General features: G+C 30.3%; 1 protein-coding gene across 3 annotated transcripts in view; it reads left to right on the top strand.

The window, feature by feature from the left end:
- The window catches only part of LOC107443134 (uncharacterized), a 317712-nt gene that overhangs the window by 69852 nt on the left and 222519 nt on the right, over window positions 1-25341 (top strand). For all 3 annotated transcript variants that reach the window (XM_071181668.2, XM_071181666.2, XM_087161827.1), the window contains exon 2: window positions 20890-20910. The gene's annotated coding sequence lies outside the window, so the exon portion shown is untranslated. The remainder of the gene's footprint in view (window positions 1-20889; window positions 20911-25341) is intronic.

Raw genomic sequence — 25341 nt, 5'->3', positions numbered from 1 at the left:
GGACCATATTTCCCAAATTGCGGCTACCCCCTATATTTTGAAGGTTAAGAATCCAAATATGTAAGAAAAAATAGATGTTTATTTAGAGAAAGTACGTTTTTGTGTCTGATTTCGTAACTTAATTAATAGTTAGCACTAATTAATTAGCATATTTGAGGTCACCCCCAGGAACCATTAAGATTAACACTTAGTTCGTGAAAATCCGATCATTAGAACGAAAGTTATTCAAGGTGATATCTTTTTTTTTTGCGGACTGTACACCCCTACTGGCAACCATTTTTATGTACTTTTAAAAGAGTTACATCACAAAAGATATTTTCACGCTACGTAAGTACTTTTTTTGGTATTAGAATATTATATTGTAACAAAGTAATTTTGTTTAAACAAATAAAAATTATTAACCGAATATGTAAGTGGACACCTTAATTAACAATTCAAGACAAAAAAATTAGTTTTGTTAATTAACTAGCATTGTTTTTAACAAATGAAGCTGAAATGGCGTCTTGGGGACGATTGTAACAATAAGTAAAGGGACGATTGTAACAGCTGAAAATAAATAATCTTATGTTTAAAAAACCATTACTTAACTCTTTAAGAACCACCAATAGTTTCCTATATCATTTATATTATATTGCATGTGCATTATTTTATTTGTCATCTTTCATAGCATAAATTAAAATTTTTAACCCCTTGAAGTTAAATGTTTAACCCTTTAGGTCTCTGCTCATTATTATGTTTACTCCTAAAATATCACTACTATTTTGATCAATAAAAAAATCTATCACAACTATGATAATATGTATAATTAACTATGTTTTAGTTGAGTTTATGAACTGTTACAATTGACCCCGTAAGTGGAGACAATTGTAAGAAGTGCACGACTGTCAAAAATTGTTAATAAGTAATACAATAATATTTAAAATAAGCTAGTTATTTTTTTTCTAGTAGAGGAGAGTCTACTTTACCCGTCAGTCAACTAATACTAATAATATATTGGATTTTTTGTTAGTTAAAAATAGTTATGTAAAAAATAAGTTAAAAATTGTTGAGTCTGCACTCTCCCCTACTGAGCACTGATAATTGTCGAATTTTATAACCCCATGTATTCAAAATAATATACTTATTTTTGGGCAAAATGCATTTGGCGGGGATAATGTGTGAGAGAGTTGGGGGGGGGGGGTTGACGGCAGGATTCGATCCAGGAATCTCTGGGGGTTCTTAGAAGGACGCTCTAGAAAACATAGTTGCACAAACCTGCACAGGGAGAGTTAGGGAGCTTTATATAGTGGCTACTGCAATGACATTTTAGTCCCGCAGTGGACTGATCGTTAAGACACGGTTCCCAGCAGATCACCGAAGTCAAGCATCACTGGGTGCGGTCAGTGTGCGGGTGGGTGACCACTTGGATCAGTCTGCGTAGGGACCGAGGGTGTGCGGTATTGGTCCTCGCTAAACTGTGCTACCGTAAAATGCTCGACTTCGTGCGCAGGTCGTCGGGCTACCGAAGCGGGGGTGCCCTCCCCTCCGCCCTCCGCAGAGGATCAAAATTGTGATGGCATGTCTTCGGATCATCCTCCGGGATGTTTGACCGTCGCCAATAGCCCAATGTGCAGCTCTAGTGCGACGTAAATTAACAACAACAACAGCGATGACATTTTATGAGAAACTAATTTCCAATTTTAATTATACAGAGGGTTGCAATTTGGAAAATAGTGTAACAATATCTGAGTCAGGAGATCGGTAATTATAATTTCGCTTCTTGCTTACTTCTCAAAATCTTAAACACTTATAAGCAAATTAAATACATAAAGCTTTCTAACTCACCCTGAACTGGGTTGTACAACTATGGTGGTTAGAGCATTCTCTTCATAGCAGATTACAGATATATATATATATATATATATATATATATATATATATATATATATATATATATATATATATATATATATATATATATATATATATATATATATATATATATATATATATATATATATATATATATATATATATTGTAATCTGCTAATCTTATAACGAAAGTATTTAAAACATTCTTGAAAGTGTGCCGTTTCATGCACTCGCAAGTTCATTTTTCGCTACTCACTTTATAGATTTCGTTTTGCGTTTTGTTTTTTCTTTGCATTTTATTTTAAGTTTTTTACGTGATATAGTTTTTGTGTTTTTTTTCTTTTCTTTTTTTTTTGTTTCAAAAATTTGTTTTTTAGCGCTCCTCTAACTATTGTATAGATATATTTTGCTATGGCTAGCATTGATACAATATTAGAAAGCACTCCTTTTTACTGACATAATCGTGTGTGAGCCGATGATGGGATTATATCTTAATATTTTTTTGTTTTCCAGCTTTTTATTACTATTTTTTAAATTTCTTTAAAAAATTTTATTTTAATATTTTTTTTCTTTCTTATCAATCTGTAACTTTTTCCATGTTTTCTCTTTGTTTTTAACTTATTCTGTTTTTTTCTTTATATTTTATTTTCTGTCTTTGCGTAATATTTTTACTTAATGTGTTCTATTTTATTTGTTGCAAATTGTTTGTAGAAATTTTTTTTGAGTGCTCCTCACACTATTGTATTGATATATTTTGCTTTGGCTATGTTGATACAATATAAGAAAGCACTCCGTTTTGCGGACATAATCGTGTGAGCTGTTGAAAAAGGTCATATCTTTTATTTTCCGAATTTTTGTTAATTGTTTTCCTTTTTTGGGATATTTTTTTCTGTTTCTTATCATTTTATTTTCTTATTATTTTCCCCTTTTTATTTTATATATATATATATATATATATATATATATATATATATATATATATATATATATATATATATATATATATATATATATATATATAATATGTATATAATATGTATGTATGTGTATATATATATATATATATATATATATATATATATATATATATATATATATATATATATATATATATATATATATATATATATATATATATATATATATATATATATATATATATATATATATATATATATATATATATATATATAGACAAACATATCTTATATCTTAATTCATTTTTATTCGCTTTTTTCTCTCCATTTATACTTAATCTTGGATTTGGAAGAAGATTTTAAATCTTCTTCACAGTGAACTATTTTTTTTTTTTTCATTGGCATCCCATCCCCGAAGTCATTCAGTATATGGTTTTTAATTCTTTAATAAGTAAAATATTAATTAAAATACTTTCTATTTTAAAGAAATGTATCTAATTAACTAGAGAACCTGATTAAAATTCTAAAAAAAAAGGAAAGCATAAGTCTCCTGTGAATCAAATGACGTTAAATCCTTCACCGCCTACTGAATTTAACATGATCTTTTATTAAAATAAAAACTCTAGCTGGATTAATTAATGACTTTTTATTTCGGTTGGGACTAATTATTAATTGCAACACCGCCGGAAAGAATTATAGTTAAGTTTCAGAATAAAAAACACAACAAAAAAAAAATTACGTAAGTAAAGTTTATTTATTAATGATCTTAGAATGAAGTCTTAGATTATTTTTTAATACATAGTCGAAATAATTTATTTAATTTAAATTTTTATAATGTTTTATATGTTAAAGGAGATAAACTTTCAATTCTCGTTTTAGTGGCAGTTTTAAAATAGAAAGTAAATGTATATTTAACTTTGCGTACCTGGGTATTAGAATAACTAAAAATAACAATTTTATGTAATTGAGGAAAGCATTTTTTGAAAAATCCGCTGTTTATATTTAATAATTTTACCCATTATGAAGATTCCTTTTAAATCCGTTTTAACCCATTTAAACGTACGAAAAAGCAGAGTTGGCCGTTGATTACAGTAATCGATTACAACTGTAATTGATTACAGATAATTACAGCTATGTAATCAATTACTTGTAATCACGATTACAAGTAATCAATTACTTGTAATCATGATTACAAGTAATTGCGATTACAAGTAATCACAACAAAAACGATTACAAGTAATTATGATTACAAGTAATCAAAATATATGATTACATGTAATCATGATTACATGTAATTTGATTACATGTAATTGTGATTACTTGTAATCAAACTATACGATTACAAGTTATTACGATTGTATACTATAGTCAAATTTTTTATGTAAGTATTCATGTGTTTGCATATTTTTATGTACATAGAATGTACGCACGCATGAACGTACAATTTGCGATTCCTATACATACAATGTATGCACAAGCGTTGTTTGTACGTATAATATTCATAATTATATTGTAATATACTTAATGCAATGCGCATATGCTTAGTACATATAATTATGCATTTATGATACATGTACGCATGTATGTTAGTTTGTACAAAAAGGCAATGTTTTGCATCTTTGTATACATAGACAATGTATGTATGAACGTATATGAAAATAATGTTTATGCGTTTGCATGCTTTTATGTACTTAAGTGCATATATTGTATAAATTTACGATAATAGCACGTATATACAATGTACGTTTGTAGATAAAATTGTACGTATTTGCGTACAATATGTAAGAATGTTATTTAAAGGTACAATATATGCACATAGTTGCGTAAATAAAATGCGTACATGTATACATGCATATTTATATGTACATCGATATATGTGCACGCAAAGTATGTACTTATGTACAACTTACGTATGTACTTGTATAGCTACATACTTTGTTAATACTTATGCGCATGTAATACATGGATGTACAAAAAAATAGTTATATGCACTATGTATGCATGTGCATACAACGTACACATGTACATAATTACAAGTAATGTATAAATACGTGCGTACATTTAAATATATGTAATTACAATATACACATACATTGTGCATACATTAAAAAAATTTATATGAGTAAAGTTATTAAAATTTGTTTTAAAATTTATTCTAAGGTATATGAAACTCGACCTCATATTTTTTAGAAAGCAAACGATAATTTTATTTGGAATTTCTAAATATTAACTCCACACATAAAATTTACCGTTTTTCTTACCATTTAAAAAATTTCTATGAATCATGCATTATGTTATAAAAAAAATAAATCTGTATTGTCAAACATTTCATGAAAATACCTGAAAATAATTTTTTATTCAGAGAATTTCAAAATGATATAGAACAATTAAAGCTGAAAACTAAATTTAAATATCGTTTGATTTTGTCATTTAACTTGCTTGAGTCATTAAAAGTTAACTTACATGCATTTTATTTATTGTATTGTACACATATTTAGACATAAATGTAATGTACATATGTATACGTGTAATGTATGTACGCATGTACAATGTATGTACATACATTCATGTATTGTACGTGTATTGTAATGTGTCGATACATTCATTGGACATATATGCATTGCACCATATGCATAGATAGGGATAGCATGCATGTACACATGTAAAATTTGTACGAAAGAATTATGCCCAATATATTTATGCACATACGTACTGTATATGTACACACATATGTACATTATATGAACATTATATGTTCATTTCATCATATGTACATTATATGAAAATAAATCTGTACGCTATATGTATATACATCTGTACGCTATATGTATATACATCTGTACAATATATGCATCTCAAATGTGTGTATGTACGTACGTTATGCATGTCGAATGCATGTATGAATATATGTGAAATATAAATACGCCCAATGTACGTAAAATAGTTCACAAATGTATTATGCATATTTGGATACTTACATTGAGCATGAACATATTATGTACATGTACATAAATAGACTGGACATGCATATCATGTACATGTATACATACATATATTGTACATCCTACAGATATACCTATATTGTACATCCTACAGATATACCTTTATTGTACATGCATACATATATTGTACTGTTCATAAATAAATTGCACATATATGCATGGGACATACATTGTACAGACAATGTATGTATGTTCGTAGAAACACAAGTACTTGTATATACATGCGTACATGAACATAGATATACATTTTACATACACAAATATTTGCATAAAATGCATATATTCATTATGTATAAATGTACATGCCTACATTGTTTGCACATACATACGTAATTATTATCTATATACATACGTACATATATTTTATACCTACAATATAAGTGTATGTACATGTGTGTGATACTAAAATGTCTGAACATATGTACTAGATAAAATCATATGTACATACATTTCAGTTACATTCATTTGTACGTATACAAATACGTACAAAATGCAGTACATGTTAATACGTGCAAAATGTATCATTATAAAATACATTCTACTATCTACTGTAAAATATAATCATTTATAAGAATACAATAGTCTTGTAATCATGTAATTAGATTACATGTAATCATAATTACATGTAATCAAATTACATGTAATCAAATTACTTGTAATCAAATTACATGTAATCATATATTTTGATTACTTGTAATCATAATTACTTGTAATCGTTTTTGTTGTGATTACTTGTAATCGCAATTACTTGGAATCATGATTACAAGTAATTGATTACTGTAATCAAAATTGTAATCATGATTACAGCTGTAATCAAAATTTTTTGAAAATTGTAATCATGATTACAAGTAATTGATTACTGTAATCGACTATGTAATCATGATTACAGCTGTAATCAAACTTTGTAATCACGATTACAAGTAATTGATTACTGTAATCAATATTGTAATCATGATTACAGCTGTAATCAAAATTTTTGAAAATTGTAATCATGATTACAAGTAATTGATTACTGTAATCAAAAAATGTAATCGATTACATTTTTGGCCAACTCTGCGAAAAAGGCGGAGGAAAGGACCGTTTAGAAGTGAATTCAAAGAAAAAAAGGATTTAGCGAGCGAAAGGGAAGAGTTTTTTCAACTATTCCTTTTCACGGCTCATCGTCACTGAGTAGTAACTCTCGGGAAGAACCGATTTTGCACGTTATTTATTTTTCAAACCTTAGTAATCCCCAAAATGCAACAGATGAAGATCCAATCGTTATTTTTGTGAAAGATGGACAAAAATCGTTCTTGATATGTATTTTCACAAAAGATTTTTCAAAGTTGATGTCGGTCAGTCTTTTGTAACATTACTCTTAAAGCATATTGTTCACCTATTTTTTTTATTGCATGGAAATTCTTAGGGGATTTTTTAAAATGGGGTTTAACTTGTTTTCAAAGTTACTTGCTTTTGTTTCAGGAATACTATTTAAATTTTGGAAAGTATTCCGTAAAAAGTATTCCTTGGAATTTTTAGGAATGAATTGAATTGATTGAACTGACATTTTTGATATTTGAATATTTATGTCATTTTTCACAATGTTCACAACAATCAATATTTTACCATTTTGCATAAGGTTGTAGAAATGCAACAAAACATTTTTGCCAATGAATTTTTAGTTTTATGTTGTAAATTTGTTTCATTATTTTTTGCGTACTTAAAATGAGCTGCCTCATTTATCTAATGCAGAGGTCGTCAAAGTGGTCTATATAGACCCCCAGGGGTCTATTTAACAAAAGTGGGGGTCGATCTGAGCCAGGGGTCGAATGGGGGTCGATCCGAATCGGAAGGGTTGATTGAGGGTCGAAGAAAAAACAGTTCTTAATACGTAAATCCCAAACATCTAATTGAGTATGTAAAATTTGTGATTTTTTTTTATATTTCACTTAATATCAGTTTCTTTATGGAACATAAATTAATAAACGTATCATCAAAAGCTTGGACATCAACCTGCAAGATGAATTTGCTGAATTATTATCGGATCTTGAAGCAAAGATGATTTTTGAAAATTTAACAGTAAGTAAATTTTGAACAAATATAAATATAATGCAAAAATATGTAGAACTTTATGAAATAGCTCAGCCTTTTTATGCTAGCTTTTCCTAGTTCCTATATGGTTGAAGCCGGTTTCAGTCACGTAAATTCAATCTTTTCTATGAACAGAAATAAATTAAATGTGGAGTTTTCGAGGGGATTTAAGATTAAAATTGACCAATTTTGAATCCAATATAGCGAACCTTGCAAAAGAACACCAGGCACAACTATCTCATTGGTTAAGAAGCAAAAAATCTGTAGTTACTTTACTCATTATTTCTACTTCTTTATAATTACTTATTATTTAAAAAAATATTAAGGTATTTAAATTTCAACATTAATATATTTTTCATGATACTATTGTTACACAATGTACTATTACTTTAATAAATGTTTAAATTTTAAAATAAATGTACAAACACAGTATCTAATAGAGTTTTATCTTAATTAACGGAAAATTGCTTTTATGGGGGTCGATGGAGATTTCGAAAAATTATATAGGGGTCGATGATGAAAAAAGTTTGGCGACGCATGATCTAATGCAATATTTTTTATATTTTAAATCAGATGTGTAGAGATAAAAGTTGAACAAATTTCTTATTTTCTACCTGTATTTTTGTAGGCGCTATGGCAGATTTTGTAAGTCCATGTCATACAAGCTTTCTGCTATGTCCTTTAAAAGCATCGAAATTCGTATTTCTCCTTATCACAGAGTTGAATCACGTTACAACAAAATATTTTTTTAATTAAAAAAAATATTTGGTTGTCTTTTAAGTGATGCTGCCCCATTGAAATCGTTGCAGAAAAGTGATGTTTTGAGAAGTTAAACGTCACGTATGACGTATTACGGAATACGCTCTTAATTAACACTCCTCGCCACCTTTTCTGAATGGACCTTCTGATTTTGTCTCTTGTTTTAAGTTGAGAGTTATAAAAGTAGTCAGGAACCTCCGTCGTCTATTTTATTTTATTTTATAACCATAGCTGAACAGCCGACCCAATTCTGTGTTTACGTGAATTGCTTTAAATAGATGAATTAATAAATGGTACATGCATGTAACTGAATTTAATTATATGTACTTGTTTTATTACAATCATGTGAAATTAAACATGACCGGTTAGCAGAATTTGCTCTGGTGATCTGCAACACTCTTTTCATAAATTTTAATTTATCTCCGATTCAACACTGTCTGTCAGAAACTATTATTGCAAAAATGCTACTTTAGCAAAATTTGTAAACATAAAGCCTTTAAAGAATATATATATAATATCTTTGTATTATTTAAATTGATTTCGAATTTTAAAAAAGTGATACTTTAAAAAATATGTTGAGTATCCGTATGCAGTGAAAGTACGTAATCAAGCAACAACAAAAAATTCTATACTTTTTGTCTCAAACAATATTATCTTGATAAATGTTCTTAGAAATTTATATTTTATTTTATAACCGTTGTTGAACAGCCGACCCAATTTTTGGGCTTACAATCACTAATGTTCAACTCCGTAGCCTAGTAATTTTGAACCCAATCCAGAAGACAAGAGAACTCTTGGATCAAGTATCGGGAGAAATTTGTCTTAGTGGAGACTTTTTGATGGAACTCACCCCCATCTGCGTTACATGGAGAGGAAAGCCACGAAAAACTTCCCAAGGTTAGTTTAACGGCAAGGGGACTTCAACTCATGACCCATCTATCACGGAGGATATTTTACGCCTGCACTGTGGTCGGTGCAAGCCGGATGCGGAATTCGTATCGACCAGCCATCGCCGGATTCGAACCCGGTTCGCCTCATTGGAAGGCAAACGCTCCATACCCTGAGCAATCGCTGCTCCTTAGAAACTTATAGTTTTTTTAAAAAAAGAAGTCTTAGTTTTTCTTGCTTTTTAATTTTTTTAAATTTTTTTTTTTTTTTGAAAAAAAAAAATGCAACGCCCATTTCTTGCTGAAGGTTTTTTTCCTCCAAGAAATCATGTATATAACTCATTAAAGTAATTTCTTTAAAATTCTATACAACATGTGTTGCTTGTTTTAAAAGTTAAAATATAATACGCAATAGAGTTTGTTTACAAAAAATCTCGGTTTACACTAGAATTAATATATTCCCAATATCAATATTTGTTCTTAACGTATTAAGTAAAAAAATATATCCGCATAAGCAAGCCGTAAAAATTCATAATATTTATGCCTTTGTAAATCACAAACATGAAAAAAATGTTAAGAAACAAGTATAATGAAAATAAATGAAGCAAAAATAATTAGTGGTTTCTTTAAATAAATTGCCTTCCATGAAGAAAAAAAAAATACTTATTATTTTTTTAAAAGAAAATTTGAAGCATGAGTTATTTACAGCATAACAAATATAAACACAATTTTTTCGTGTTTAAAAATCATTACTCTAACAACTTAGTTGCGAAAAATCAAATACTTTTTTTTTTAGACGCAAATTCTTTTGATGGCAAAAATGCTTGATATTCAAAGTGTCTATTTAACTCTACAAAAAATAATTGTTTCACACAGTTAAAGGCTCTTAGCACCTTAAAATAATCAGAATTTTTTAAATACATTTTCGAATATAAATATATTCGGATTTTCTTCTGGGTCGGGGCAATTTTGCAATTGAAATTTAGACTACTTTCCTATGAGCTAGAACACTCAAATCTCTTTTAAAGCTCCTTGACTGAATACAATGCTAGTTTTAATTGTTTCCTCACCAGCTAATGGCAGAATTTATTCTCTCTTTTATTCCGGTAGAATAGTTTATCGTCAATCAGATTTCTGACAACTTTCTGACAAACTATAGAGCTCAAATCTTATCTAGATCTTTATCCCTGATTTCCTTGTAAATTTCAATTGTTCCCTGACTAGTAAAATCATAATTTATCGTCATTTCATTGATATATTGAATTTATAGTCTGTCAGGTTTCTGAACGCTTTCCGACTAACAATTGTTCTCAATCACTGTATCCTAATGACAGTATAAATTACAATCGTTATCTGTCAGGTACAAGCAGAATTTTTTGCCATACTATTACTACAGGGGAGAATATATCGTCATTACGAAATCCGATAAATTAATGATTTAGGTTTTTAAATCATCTCTAGAGCTCTATGTTGTAGGACGATACAAATTATAATTGAATTGTTTCTTACGTAATAAAAGCAAAATATATTGCCAATCCAAGTTTCAATTACTGCTCACATAAAGCTACAAAAAATAAAAGTTTTATTTAAAATATGCGATTTTTAAATTTACTATAAATGCGAATATAATTTCATTTTTATCAATCAAGAAAGTGAAAAAGGTAGGTGAATCATGGCTTATGTATTTCATAGGCGTCAATAGATGAGAATCAAAAACCAGAATTTCGCCAATGGCTTTTGAAAATGAATTTAATATTTCTCGTTTTAGGAAACAATATCAAATGATTTTTTTACTTTTAACATAGTTTAAAAAGGTTTTGAGTAGCATTACTCTTGGACTACTTCAACCTTCATCCATCAAAGGATACCTCAAGATGGATTCAAGTTAACATGTCCTATATACTAGTGATTTGTTATTTAATATTTGTACTGATAGTTACGCCTCAGTTTTTTTTCTTTTTAAAAAAAATTTATTCGATTTTTCAACAGATTATTTTTAAAAAAATTATTTAAGAGCAAAATGTTGATTTTTCACACAAAAAAAAAATAGTTGATTTTAATAATGCGTTATTTTAAAAAAAACTCTTTGAAATACAATTTCAAATGAAATTAATTGTTTTAATCACGTTTCTGTCTTACGTGGCTCCAAAAACAAGGGTATTTCTCTTTCTAAATGAGCAACACTACAGTTAGTCATCTATAATTAGTCATTTTGTTAGGTTGTCTAAAGAAATAATTTAAGTAATGTTAAATAATTAGTTAAACATAAAAAATCCGTTTTGATTCACTTTGTAAGGTTATCTCAAATTATTACTTAAGTAGTGTACGATTATTTTGGAATATTAGTATACTATTAATAAAGCAAAAACTGCATTTTTTAACCATAAAAAAATAATAAAAAATATAGCACTGATAACATTTATTATAAAAGAAAACTTAGTTTCTAATCAATAAATAATGACAGAGTTAATTAAAAACTAATCCTTAAACTCATTGGGTAAAAATTAATCCTTTACAACTTCCACTTCATTCATTTCATCTTTTAATATTTTCACAATAACTCTGAACAGTTTTGTATTTTAACGTCGTAATTAACATACTTTTTCGGCGAAATAAATAAAAAAAGATAAGTGTTCTTTTCAAACTTTCTTTTTACTTCTAGCCACAAACAAAAGCTGTTTAGAAGAGAAGGATTTAAATATCAAATATGTCTTTTAATTTAAATTTTTTTTTTATTCTTTTCAAAAGATCTCGATGAAAAGATTTCTCCAAGTTGAAAGATCTTTTTTTTTCTTAATTAATAATTAATATCATTCGAAGTTAAGGATAAAAAAAAAATCGTTTTCTATTATGATGTAGAAAATGAAGATCTGTATGAAATAATGAGTAGATCAATTAATCGAAATATAGATATTTATTTCATGAATTTTTTAACTTAATAAAAGGAACTCGATTTGTGAACAATTACGGTTACGATGTTTAACTGCATGGTAGATAATGACTCGTGTCAAAGCCCGATATTTCATTTTAATTCTTTACACCGATTTTTTGTTTTTCTAATTCAATACCGGAATCAATTCATAGCACATAATACTTACCTGATTTAATGGTGGATCTTTGTTTTCTTACAATATCGCTATCTTATGGGATGAATATTTGTAAGTTCTGGAACAGTTTTTCTAAGCGCATATCAAAGCAGCTCACCGCCATGTACTTTATAAAGCGTAGAAACTTATTTTTTTACACAGAATCGCCGGTGCATAGTCGCTTAAAGTTGGAGTAGGTTGCCATATTGCAGACTGTAACCACGATAGACAATGAAGAGCGTTTGCCTTCCAAAGAGGTGCATCGGGTTCAAACCCCAGCGATTACCGGTCGATACGAAATCTACATCTGGCTTGCACCTACTACAGTGCAGACGTAAAATATCCTCCGTGATAGATGGGTCATGGGTTGAAGTCCCCTTGCCGTCAAACTAACCTTGGGAAGTTTTTCGCTGTTTTCCTCTCCATGTAACGCAAATTAGGGTGAGTTCCATCAAAAAGTCTCCACTAAGGCAAATTTCTCCAAATACTTGATCTAAGAGTTCTCTTGTCTTCTGGATTGGGTTCAAAATTACAAGGCTACGTAGTTGAACATTAGTGATTGTAAACCCAAAAATTGGGTCGGCTTTTCAACAACAGTTATAAAATAAAATGTAAATTTCTAAGAACATTTATCAAGAGAATATTGTTTGAGACAAATTGTATAGAATTTTTTTTTTGCTGCTTGATTACGTACTTTCACTGCATACGGATACATTACATTTTTTTAAAGTATCACTTTTTTAATTCAAAATCAATTTAAATAATACAAAGATATTATATATACAGTGCAACCTCGAAAATCCGGACTGCTGGGGGGTTTGGAAGGTCCGGATTTCCGAAATTTCCGGATTTTAGATACCTTACTTGAATTGATAGAATTATCGAAGTTTCGAATTCGCCAGGCCGATTTCGCGATTAATCACGCGTGTGTAGACCTCCGACGTCAATTTTAACATAAATATACTCTTTAAATAATAAATAAAAGACATTAAAAATCAAACTTTCGTCATTTTCCCCCGCAATCGATCGTTTAGATAACATAACATTAGAAATTAAAACTAAAAATATAGGCTTACAACGCGAGCTGAATTTCAACTTATAACCGAAACAGATGCTTCTAGACTAGACTGTACCAGCTGATACTAATCCTTTTTTTGTTGGGAGATGAAAGTACTTGTCCCCGCTTCCTAAGCTTCAAGGTTAAGAAAGAACCAGTTTTCTTTCATCACAAGGGGGAAAAACAAGGAGATGGAAGAACTCCTCCTTCTGAGGTGATTCTCCTTCAGGAGGAGGGGGATTCCCCTTTATATTCTTTGTTATCCATACAGAGCTGATAAGAATGACTGAAATTTCCTTATCAGCTATGAGCTTTCATTCATTTCCCACCTCTACCTCTTCATTGTTGCAAAAGAGTTGTGGGATTCCCCTTCAGGAGGAGAGGATTTCCCTTTATATTCTTTGTTATCTATTCAGAGCTGATAAGAATGACTGGAATTCCTTATCAGCTATGAGCTTTCATTCATTCCCCACCTCTACCTCTTCATCTACTGCTTCATTGTTGCAAAAGAGTTGTGGGACTTCCCTTCAGGAGGAGGGGATTTCCCTTTATATTCTTTGTTATCTATACAGAACTGATAAGAATGACTGGAATTCCTTATCAGCTATGAGCTTTCATTCATTCCCCACCTCTACCTCTTCATCTACTGCTTCATTGTTGCAAAAGAGTTGTGGGATTCCCCTTCAGGAGGAGGGGATTTCCCTTTATATTCTTTGTTATCCATACAGAGCTGATAAGAATGACTGGAATTTACTTATCAGCTATGAGCTTTCATTCACACCCCACCTCTACCTCTTCATCTACTGCTTCATTGTTGGAGAAGAGTTGTGGTTTTGCATTAAAATTTTTATTCTAAGCGATTATTTTTTAATTTTTTCTTTTGAAAATTTTTTCTGAGGAACTGGACGTATGAGTCCGGATTTTAGAGATTTCCGGATTTCAGAAGTCCGGATTTTAGAGATTTCCGGATTTCAGAAGTCCGGATTTTCGAGGTCGTACATATTCTTTAAAGGATTTATGTTTACAAATTTTGCTAAAGTAGCGTTTTTACATTAATAATTTCTGACAGACAGTGTTGAGTCGGAGATAAATTCACATTTATGAAGAGACTGTTGCAGATCACCAGAGCAAATTCTGCTAACCGGACATGTATAATTTTGCATGATTGTAATAAAGCAAGTACATATAATTAAGTTCAGTTATAAGCATGTACCATTTATTAATCATCTATTTAAAACAAATCATCTTCTTTTCCCTTCTCGGCTACTGTGGATTTTCTAGTTTTATTTCTCACTTTCATTTCCCATTTTTTCGTTGTCAACTTTGCGTTTTATATTTCCAATCACTTTTGTTTTTTCTCCGTCCCGTCTGGCAACATGTCGGCAGTTTTTTTTCTTCCGCTTCGTATGTTTTTGTAGCTAATGAAGTTTTTAATCAAGTAATAATTATTACTGGTTGACAAAATTTTATAATTTTTGGAATCCCTGTAATCATTCCGTGGGGCCCAGGGTTTCCAGCCCCCTCAAAGAACACCGTTTGGGAACCACTGTTCAAAGTCTTTTGCAAAATATAGTTTGAATTTTCTAGAATAGAATCCGTTTAAAAGCAATCTAGTGTAGAATCCGTATAAAAGCAATCTGGTATAGAATCCGTTTAAAAGCAATCTATTATAGAATCCGTTTAAAAGCAATCTAGTAAAGAATCCGTTTAAAAGCAATCCAGTATAGAATCCGTTTGAAAGCAATCTATTATAGAATCCGTTTAAAAGCAATCTAGTATAGAATCCGTTTAAAATCAAGCTAGTATAGAATCCGTTTAAAAGCAATCTAGTATAGAATCCGTTTAAAAGCAATCTAGCATAGAATCCGTTTAAAAGCAATTTTCATAGATCTAACTTCATAACCCTTGTATCAAAATATAAATAAGTAAAAAGTAAAATACATAAAATACCTTTATATTAATTATGTAGAGTATTACTTGTCAGAAATAGTTAAAGAAGTTATAATTTTCTGATCGTTAAATTAAATAAAAACTTTAAATTTTAGATGGTAATTAAAAAGTAATCTACCCTATCATCGTAATATCATTAATTATGATCTTCTCAACAATTATTTTTATCTCTGAGAGCCTGACGGATATTGTATATTGGCTCCTAATAATTATCCCTCTTTTTCATTCAAGATTCAAGTCATTAATTTTAAGATTTCTTTTTTCCTGGTGACGTCATTAGCAGTTAGGAGTTCCTTGTGTTTAATATCAATTTTTTAAAGTTCTTTCATTATTTTGTTCTAAGGAAAATTTTCTTACAGGATGAGGCTCATTTTTAATTAATTTCTCACGTTTTGGAAACTTCTTTGATCCTTTAATCAAATAATGAAGATTTAAATTTTAGTCAAAATCAGCCGTGGAATATTAGAATAAGTATGGAAGAAAAGTTTTCTTTTCAAGATGCTTTTCCAAAGATCTTCCGCCAAAAAGAAGAAAACAAAATGCGATTCCTGTTTCTTAAATTTTAAAATTAAAGATTTAATTTTATACTACATAAATTATCTTTCTGTAAGGAATTCAGTTTTTTTTTTTTTTTTTTTTTTGTAAAAATAAATACGTACTTGCAAAAATTAGAATATTATTTAAGTTTTTGAGAGATCAAAAAGTTGACGACGTTTATTCGCCTTGATGAAAACAATTGAAATAAATTAATATCTAATATTTCGATAATTTTGTGAGTGTGATCATTGAAACTATTGAAAACTTCATAGATGTTTCAATAAAAAAATGAAGAATTAAATTTTTAAGAGCCTAAATAATTCAGCATTTGTGCAATTTGTTTAAATATTATAAATTAGATTTTCATTTAGCTTTTTATTTTTACAAAAATGTTGTGTTTTATCTGCATATTCATATTCTGCTCCATTTTTATAATTGGATACCTTCAAATGACGTCATAATAGGTAATTCGTAGCATTTGTCGATTCAGAAGCCAATCAGATTCGAAACACACGCATGACGTCGCTTAGAGGTATCCAATTTAATCTGATTTAAATCACATGTGTTAGCATCATCACTTCACTTCTTCTTTAGTTACAAGTAGCAAGCAGAAAGCTTTAAGTTGGACGAAGTTCATTCTTACAAATAAGAATATCTGTACTCATTGGTTAAACAATTGGGTACAAGCCCTTCAAGAAGAAAAAGATCACAATAACCTACACATGTGACGTATGATTTCAGCGCCAGCTGATCGTTTATAAGCAAAATGGCGTGTTAAAGTTGAGCTAAGTTTTTCCACTATGTTGGAATGTTAATTAGCGCGAAGTTAATTAAATACAAAGCCGTATAGCGCATCAAATCTGTTGAATTATAATTCTTTCTCGTCTGCGTCTTTTACTTACTTAGATTTATTATTTGCTTATGCCTTTTGTTTTAATGGTGATATATTTTTGCTTTGTGTATCTGGCAACTTCGATACATAATTAGCTTGTTTATTTTATACATGATTTTGTGCTTGTCTATAGTAAGAAAGAAAGTAAGAAATGTATAGTGAAAGAATTTTTTTGAAGGAATCTTTGTGAAAGAATATAGAATGAGTCACTTAAGAGAATTGACACTTGACCGGTTTGGCTTACCCGAAATGGAATGCAAAGAACAGTTGCTAACGTAAGCAAATGCCTCTTTTCAACAACCAATCAGGATCGAGATAACCACACTATGTATCCTATTCTAAGGTTAATTGGTATAACAGTCAAGAATATCTGTACTCATGAAAATTCAGGTACACTGACCATTCTGTTTGTTGTATCAACAATCTGTATCTGGTTTGTTATATCAATTCTGTTGTATCAACACTCACAATAAGGCTGTATTCAATGATTGTCGTACTGAATTCGTGATTTTATCAGTTTTATGTGTTAGGTAATAGAAAATGATTGTGATATCATAATATTCGATAATAATTATCACCAATAATCGTGATATTTTCGTGTCCGATGTGCATTTAACATTAACGATATTTAACACGACGATTATAAATTAATCACGACGATAATTAAACACGACGTTTAATTTGTAAATTATTGATTGCTGGTGGCGTGAGTAAACCTGAATCTGGCATTGTTCTCATATGTTGGCGAACTTTGCTTCATGATCCCTATAACTAGGTGTTTTAAACCGTGATTTGAGGACATATTAGCGGAGCGTCCACGAAATATCTTATGATTCAGGGACACCCATATATTTATGAAAATATTAATTTATATGTGCAAAAAAGTTTTATTATTTAAAAAAATAACTACTATCAGATACAGGGCCATCTTCATCAAACTTAATATCACTACTAAACAGCTTTGATGTATCATATGATATTCTCTGTTTGTTGTAAAATTAAGTAGCTCATGTTTATTAGCTTATTTCTAGCTGAGATTTTTTTCAGACGGGTATGGAGTTTCCATAAGTTAGTTTTAGCATGGTACTTTTTTGCTTTTCGATAGTATTCTCCGTATGTCAAAATTATCTTGTTTAATAAAACATAAGCATTTCTAAGAAAAAAATAATTTCATATTTCGATGTTTCACTACACCTCGTAACGATGAGATGTTTTCGAAAAAACTGAGAGTTACTCAAGAGTTATTAAGATTTGAAGACAATTCTGTCCTCAAAGAGATTGAAAGTTTTTGACAATCGAAATTCAAGGATTGTACTCAAGATTTGAGGATAGCTGGTCACTTTGCCTATAACCGATAACTACCGATATTTCTTACAAGAAAAGTACCGGGAAATTCACTTGTAATTCTTTTTTTCAATTAATCGGGTACTTGAGAAATGATTGTGCCTAATCATGTGATTTAAATCAGATTTAATTGGATACCTGTAAGCGCCATCACGCGTGTGTGTCGAACCTGATTGGCTTCTGAATCGATAAATGCCTCAATTTACCTAGGATGATGTCACTTGTAGGTATCCAATTACCGGGTTTGTTTGTATTTTATGACTTTGCATTTAAATATCGTCTGCATAAATTGGTTTTCAAAATATTTTAAAATTTATATCCTTGATTGTATATTCCATATTTTTACAACTAACGCAACTGTATATCAATTTCTTATTCTCACTAAATTTTTTTAATTTAGAAATTTAGTTATAGTTTATTTATCTACTAAAGTAGCGACGTTTTGGTTGCACAAAGGAAAATAAAAAAGAACCTTATAATTCTGTGAAAAAGTTCGTCTCAGTTCTTTTGGCTTTTTCTAGCAGACGATCGTTAGCGCTTGGCAGTAGCTTCTAACTCCGAGTTACGTACAGGTATGCAATTCTCAAGTGCTTTATCCTATCTAACAAATGTTATAAAAATAACATATTACTCGATAAAAATCTTATTAATATTCGACGAAAAAGCTTTTTTTAAAAAACCTAACTATAACTACTTTGTTCGAATTTCCTACCAACTCAGTTAAAAAACTAAACTTCACAGCGTTCTTAAAAGAGCGTAGTTTTAATTTATTAAATTATGTCGGTTGGTGACAAATTTCATCTCTTTCGCCTTTTGACGCGTTGCGAAGTAGAATTCATGAAGAAACAGTGAATTATTCATGAATTTTCAGTCAATGTTTCTCACATTTTATGCGTTTAGGGATGTTAAACATCGCAACTCCAAAACTGAAGGAGAGAATCTAATAAAGTTGCGTATTTATACGGCTGTCACTTCAAATGCAATTCATGGACTTCCGCAATACATAAATTATACTGTTGCATTTAGGAACTTTTTTCCAAAAATAAAAAAGAGAGGCATTCGATACATTTTCCACTTCTAAAAGAACGCAAAAGCTTTAGAATTTTTTTTTTATGACTCTGTAAAAAAAAAAAAGGTACATCTTTAACCAGTATTTGGTGCTAAGTTTCATAATACCATACCAAAGTTTATTTAAATGAAAGATCACTTTATTTAAATTACGCCATAAATTGTGAAGTTTGATCGAGAAATACTTCCATGGTGCAACTGACTGCACCGAAATTTGGTAAAAGACACAAAACTTTGACTTTGAGAACTGGACGCTCTTGTTTACGGCGCCATTTTTTCTTTACAACTTGGTTTTCTTGCACGACTAATGCATGTTGTTTCAAGTTCCTCCTTATATAAATAGATAAATGGCTTATTTGCATTAATTAAAGTTCATTTATTTTATGTTACCTTTTCAAATTTGGTTGGCTGTATAAAATGGCTAGACGTATGTCATAAAATACGGTAAACAGTTTTGTTACGGTAAAAAGCTACCTTGACCTACATTTGAGAGGTTTAAAAATGCCCATTAATGGTGCAACCTTCCTATGCTTTTATAAAAGAAAAAAAAAGATTAAGATCGGTGTACAGTTTATATTTTATTTCATGGGCTGAACTACTAAAAATGTGTTTTACTTAATCTAATAACATAAAGCCACCGACTAGACCAAAAAAATAATAATAAATATTAAAAAAACTTATAGATGTTATGTTTTCTAGTTGCGTTGGCATATGTCTTTCAGTATTGATTAGTTGATTGTTATTTTTTTACCAGGGATATTCAGATAGTTTAATAAAAAAAATTAATGAAAAAAACTCTCACCCTTTAAAAAATTTGTGTCTCGAAAAATGTCAATCCAATTATTTTAAATCATTATTTACAACAATAATGAAAGCATAATTAAATATTCGCTATTTCTTGTAATAGTTAAGCACAATTCTAATGCTTAACGAAAATAAAACGTTTTTAATTCTTTAACTAAGGGATTAGTGCAAGAATTAATGAGTTTAAGGGAACATTAAAATTCATCTTTTTATTTTAATTCCGAGTAATTCCTACAGATCTATTGATAAAAAAAAGACTTTTTTTTAATTTAAATTTAGAAAATGATTATCGATTACTTTTCAGATCTAACTAAAATGGATGGGAAAAAAATTAAAAAACCTAATTAGCACTCATTAATATTTTTATCAATTTGTGTAAAAAATTCCTTTTGCCTTTTATTTTCGAATGCACGCATTTATTTGGCTCTTTTTACAACTCTTTGGAAAAAGAAGAAAAAAATAACTTTTAATTATTTTCCATTTAATAGTACTTTAACTTTCGTTAGAGTATTGATTATTATGATGATAATCTATACGTGATTTTTTCTTATATTAGAAAAAAATTACTGGACACATTTTAAGGAACATTCTTCAAAAAATAATTTTTATTTTTACAAACTATTATTTCAACTGTATAAATTCATTTATATTTTTTTTTATTTCAGATTCAACCATACGCTTTAGGGGTAAGTTATTTTCTTTTAATTGTTATGAACATGCTTTGTAGTTAAGACTATTTTTTTTTTACGTATTTTTGTTGCTTATGTTTATTGTAACCTTGATTTTCAAGGCAAAAAACTGAGCACTAAAAGAATGTAGATAAGATAACGAAGATAAGATTCAATACCATGCCTTAATATATTTTGGTTAGAACTGTTTAGTTTAGTTATCCTCACTTTAGTAAGGTTACCCTCGTACCCATAGTTACCCTAGTGAGTCTTTAGCTGTACCCTAGTAAACAAGATTACTCTCGTTCGCCTTGGTTACTCTCGTTAGTAAGATTACCCTCGTACTCTTAATTACTCTTGCTAATAAGATCCTCCTCGTACCTTATCGTTAACCTCGTGAATAAGATTACCCTCGTACTCTTTATTTGTTCCCTCGTAAACAAGATTACTCTCGTAGCTCTTAGTTATTCTCGTTAGTAAGATTATCCTTGTACCCCTTTGTTACCCTCGTTAGTAAGATTACCCTCGTACCTTTTAGTTTGCCTCATGAGTAAGATAACACTCGTACCCTTAGTTACTATCCTTAGTAAGATTACCCTCGCACCCTTTAGTTATACCCTAGTAAACAAGATTACTCTCGTACCCCTAAATATTTCTCATTCGTAAGATTACCCTTGTACCCCTTAGTAACCTTCGTTAGTAAAATCACCTTCGTACCTCTTAGTTACCCTAGTTAGTAAGATTACCCTCGTACCTTTTAGTTTACCTCATGAGTAAGATAACACTCGTACCCGTAGTTATTATCGTTAGTAAGATTACCCTCGCACCCTTTAGTTATACCTTAGTAAACAAGATTACTCTCGTACCCCTAAATATTTCTCGTTCGTAAGATTACCCTTGTACCCCTTAGTAACCTTCGTTAGTAAAATCACCTTCGTACCCCATAGTTACCCTCGTTAGTAAGATTACCTTCGTACCCTTAGTTACACTCGTTAGTAAGATTACCCTCGTACCTTTTAGTTTAACTCATGAGTAAGATAACACTCGTACCCGTAGTTATTATCGTTAGTAAGATTACCCTCGCACCCTTTAGTTATACCTTAGTAAACAAGATTACTCTCGTACCCCTAAATATTTCTCGTTCGTAAGATTACCCTTGTACCCCTTAGTAACCTTCGTTAGTAAAATCACCTTCGTACCCCATAGTTACCCTCGTTAGTAAGATTACCTTCGTACCCTTAGTTACACTCGTTAGTAAGATTACCCTCGTACCTTTTAGTTTAACTCATGAGTAAGATAACACTCGTACCCGTAGTTATTATCGTTAGTAAGATTACCCTCGCACCCTTTAGTTATACCTTAGTAAACAAGATTACTCTCGTACCCCTAAATATTTCTCGTTCGTAAGATTACCCTTGTACCCCTTAGTAACCTTCGTTAGTAAAATCACCTTCGTACCCCATAGTTACCCTCGTTAGTAAGATTACCTTCGTACCCTTAGTTACACTCGTTAGTAAGATTACCCTCGTACCTTTTAGTTTAACTCATGAGTAAGATAACACTCGTACCCGTAGTTATTATCGTTAGTAAGATTACCCTCGCACCCTTTAGTTATACCTTAGTAAACAAGATTACTCTCGTACCCCTAAATATTTCTCGTTCGTAAGATTACCCTTGTACCCCTTAGTAACCTTCGTTAGTAAAATCACCTTCGTACCCCATAGTTACCCTCGTTAGTAAGATTACCTTCGTACCCTTAGTTACACTCGTTAGTAAGATTACCCTCGTACCTTTTAGTTTAACTCATGAGTAAGATAACACTCGTACCCGTAGTTATTATCGTTAGTAAGATTACCCTCGCACCCTTTAGTTATACCTTAGTAAACAAGATTACTCTCGTACCCCTAAATATTTCTCGTTCGTAAGATTACCCTTGTACCCCTTAGTAACCTTCGTTAGTAAAATCACCTTCGTACCCCATAGTTACCCTCGTTAGTAAGATTACCTTCGTACCCTTAGTTACACTCGTTAGTAAGATTACCCTCGTACCTTTTAGTTTAACTCATGAGTAAGATAACACTCGTACCCGTAGTTATTATCGTTAGTAAGATTACCCTCGCACCCTTTAGTTATACCTTAGTAAACAAGATTACTCTCGTACCCCTAAATATTTCTCGTTCGTAAGATTACCCTTGTACCCCTTAGTAACCTTCGTTAGTAAAATCACCTTCGTACCCCATAGTTACCCTCGTTAGTAAGATTACCTTCGTACCCTTAGTTACACTCGTTAGTAAGATTACCCTCGTACCTTTTAGTTTAACTCATGAGTAAGATAACACTCGTACCCGTAGTTATTATCGTTAGTAAGATTACCCTCGCACCCTTTAGTTATACCCTAGTAAACAAGATTACTCTCGTACCCCTAAATATTTCTCGTTCGTAAGATTACCCTTGTACCCCTTAGTAACCTTCGTTAGTAAAATCACCTTCGTACCCCTTAGTTACCCTCGTTAGTAAGATTACCTTCGTACCCTAAGTTACACTCGTTAGTAAGATTACCCTCGTACCCTTTAGTTGATCCCCAGTAAACAAGATTACTCTCGAACCTCTTAGTTATTCTCGTTAGTAAGATTACCCTTGTACCCATTAGTTACCCTCGTTAGTAAGATTACTTTCGTAACCTTAGTTACACTCGTTAGTAAGATTACCCTCGTATCTTTTAGTTCACTTCGTGAATAAAATTACCCTCGTACCCTTTAGTTGATCCCTAGTAAACAAGATTACTCTCGAACCTCTTAGTTATTCTCGTTAGTAAGATTACCCTTGTACCCATTAGTTACGCTCGTTAGTAATATTACCTTCGTACCCTAAGTTACACTCGTTAGTAAGATTACTCTCGTACCTTTTAGTTCACCTCGTGAATAAGATTACCCTCGTACTCTTTAGTTGTTCCCTAGTAAACAAGATTACTCTCGTACCTCTTAGTTATTCTCGTTAGTAAGATTACCCTTGTACCCATTAGTAACCTTCTTTGGTAAAATTATTTCGAAAACATAAAAGCCGTATCTAAAAGCGAGTATCAATATTTAAAAATTTTGAAAACCCTATGAGAAAGGAATGAAAATATTTTTGGAAACATTAAAAAGAAACCTAAAAAATAGAGTAACAGTAATTAAGTTCGGAACCCTATAAAAAAGTAGAAAAATATTTTGGATACATAAAAATAGTTTCTAAAAAATGGATCTAACAATTTTTAAAAATTCAGAAACCTATGTTAGAAATAATAAAAATATTTCGGAAACATATGAGAGACTTCTTAAAAAAATTATTTTCTATTCCTAAATAATTGGGTAACCTTTTTAAAAAAGATAAATACATTATAAAAGCATAGAAGTAACTTCGAAAAAGTGAGTTATAATCGCTAAGTAATTGGAAACTCATTTGAAAAAGAAAATCACCATTTTGAAAACATAAAACTGATTTCTAAACTGTGGATTGCGATTCTATAATTTCGATTTCACATAAATGCAGATTATAATCCGCATTATGACATCATTAAATTGGAAATGTCTGCACCATAAATGAGCTCATGAACTAGTTGAATAATTACTAATTAATGTTAATCGCATTCAAATTGTTACAAATAACAGCGATCGCGAATAATATTCTAACAATCTCTATTATGTACTGATAATTCCTCGGACCATTTATATAATTTTCTGTAAGATATTCTGCACAGAATCTAGTTAAGTCACATAGCTGTTATTAAATGTTAACAATAAATGCATTTGTTGCGGAAGGTACTTCTTTAAATATCAGGGATGATATTTTTCAATAATTTAAAAGTTTATTAGTTTTGATCATAAACTACCTAGACAATCTGCCCTTAGCTACTAAGCACTCGTTATTGTTAAAATAAGATCATTTCTGGAACAACAACAATGCTTCTGCTATGATACTTTTCAATTCTTTAAGAGTTTATTAATTTTAATCATAAACTACCTAGACAATCTGCCCTTAGCTACAGAGCACTCGTTATTGTTAAAATAAGATCATTTCTGGAACAACAACAATGCTTCTGCTATGATACTTTTCAATTCTTTAAAAGTTTATTAGTTTTGATCATAAACTACCTAGACAATCTGCCCTTAGCTACTAAGCACTCGTTATTGTTAAAATAAGATCATTTCTGGAACAACAACAATGCTTCTGCTATGATACTTTTCAATTCTTTAAGAGTTTATTAATTTTAATCATAAACTACCTAGACAATCTGCCCTTAGCTACTAAGCACTCGTTATTGTTAAAATAAGATCATTTCTGGAACAACAACAATGCTTCTGCTATGATACTTTTCAATTCTTTAAGAGTTTATTAATTTTAATCATAAACTACCTAGACAATCTGCCCTTAGCTACTAAGCACTCGTTATTGTTAAAATAAGATCAT

Source organism: Parasteatoda tepidariorum, chromosome 4 (genome assembly GCF_982258835.1).
Source record: "Parasteatoda tepidariorum strain Cologne lab strain chromosome 4, Ptep-v5.0, whole genome shotgun sequence".
Taxonomy (NCBI): domain Eukaryota; kingdom Metazoa; phylum Arthropoda; class Arachnida; order Araneae; family Theridiidae; genus Parasteatoda; species Parasteatoda tepidariorum.
Note: the sequence above shows the minus strand (reverse complement) of the source record. Positions and strands in the feature narration are given on the sequence as shown.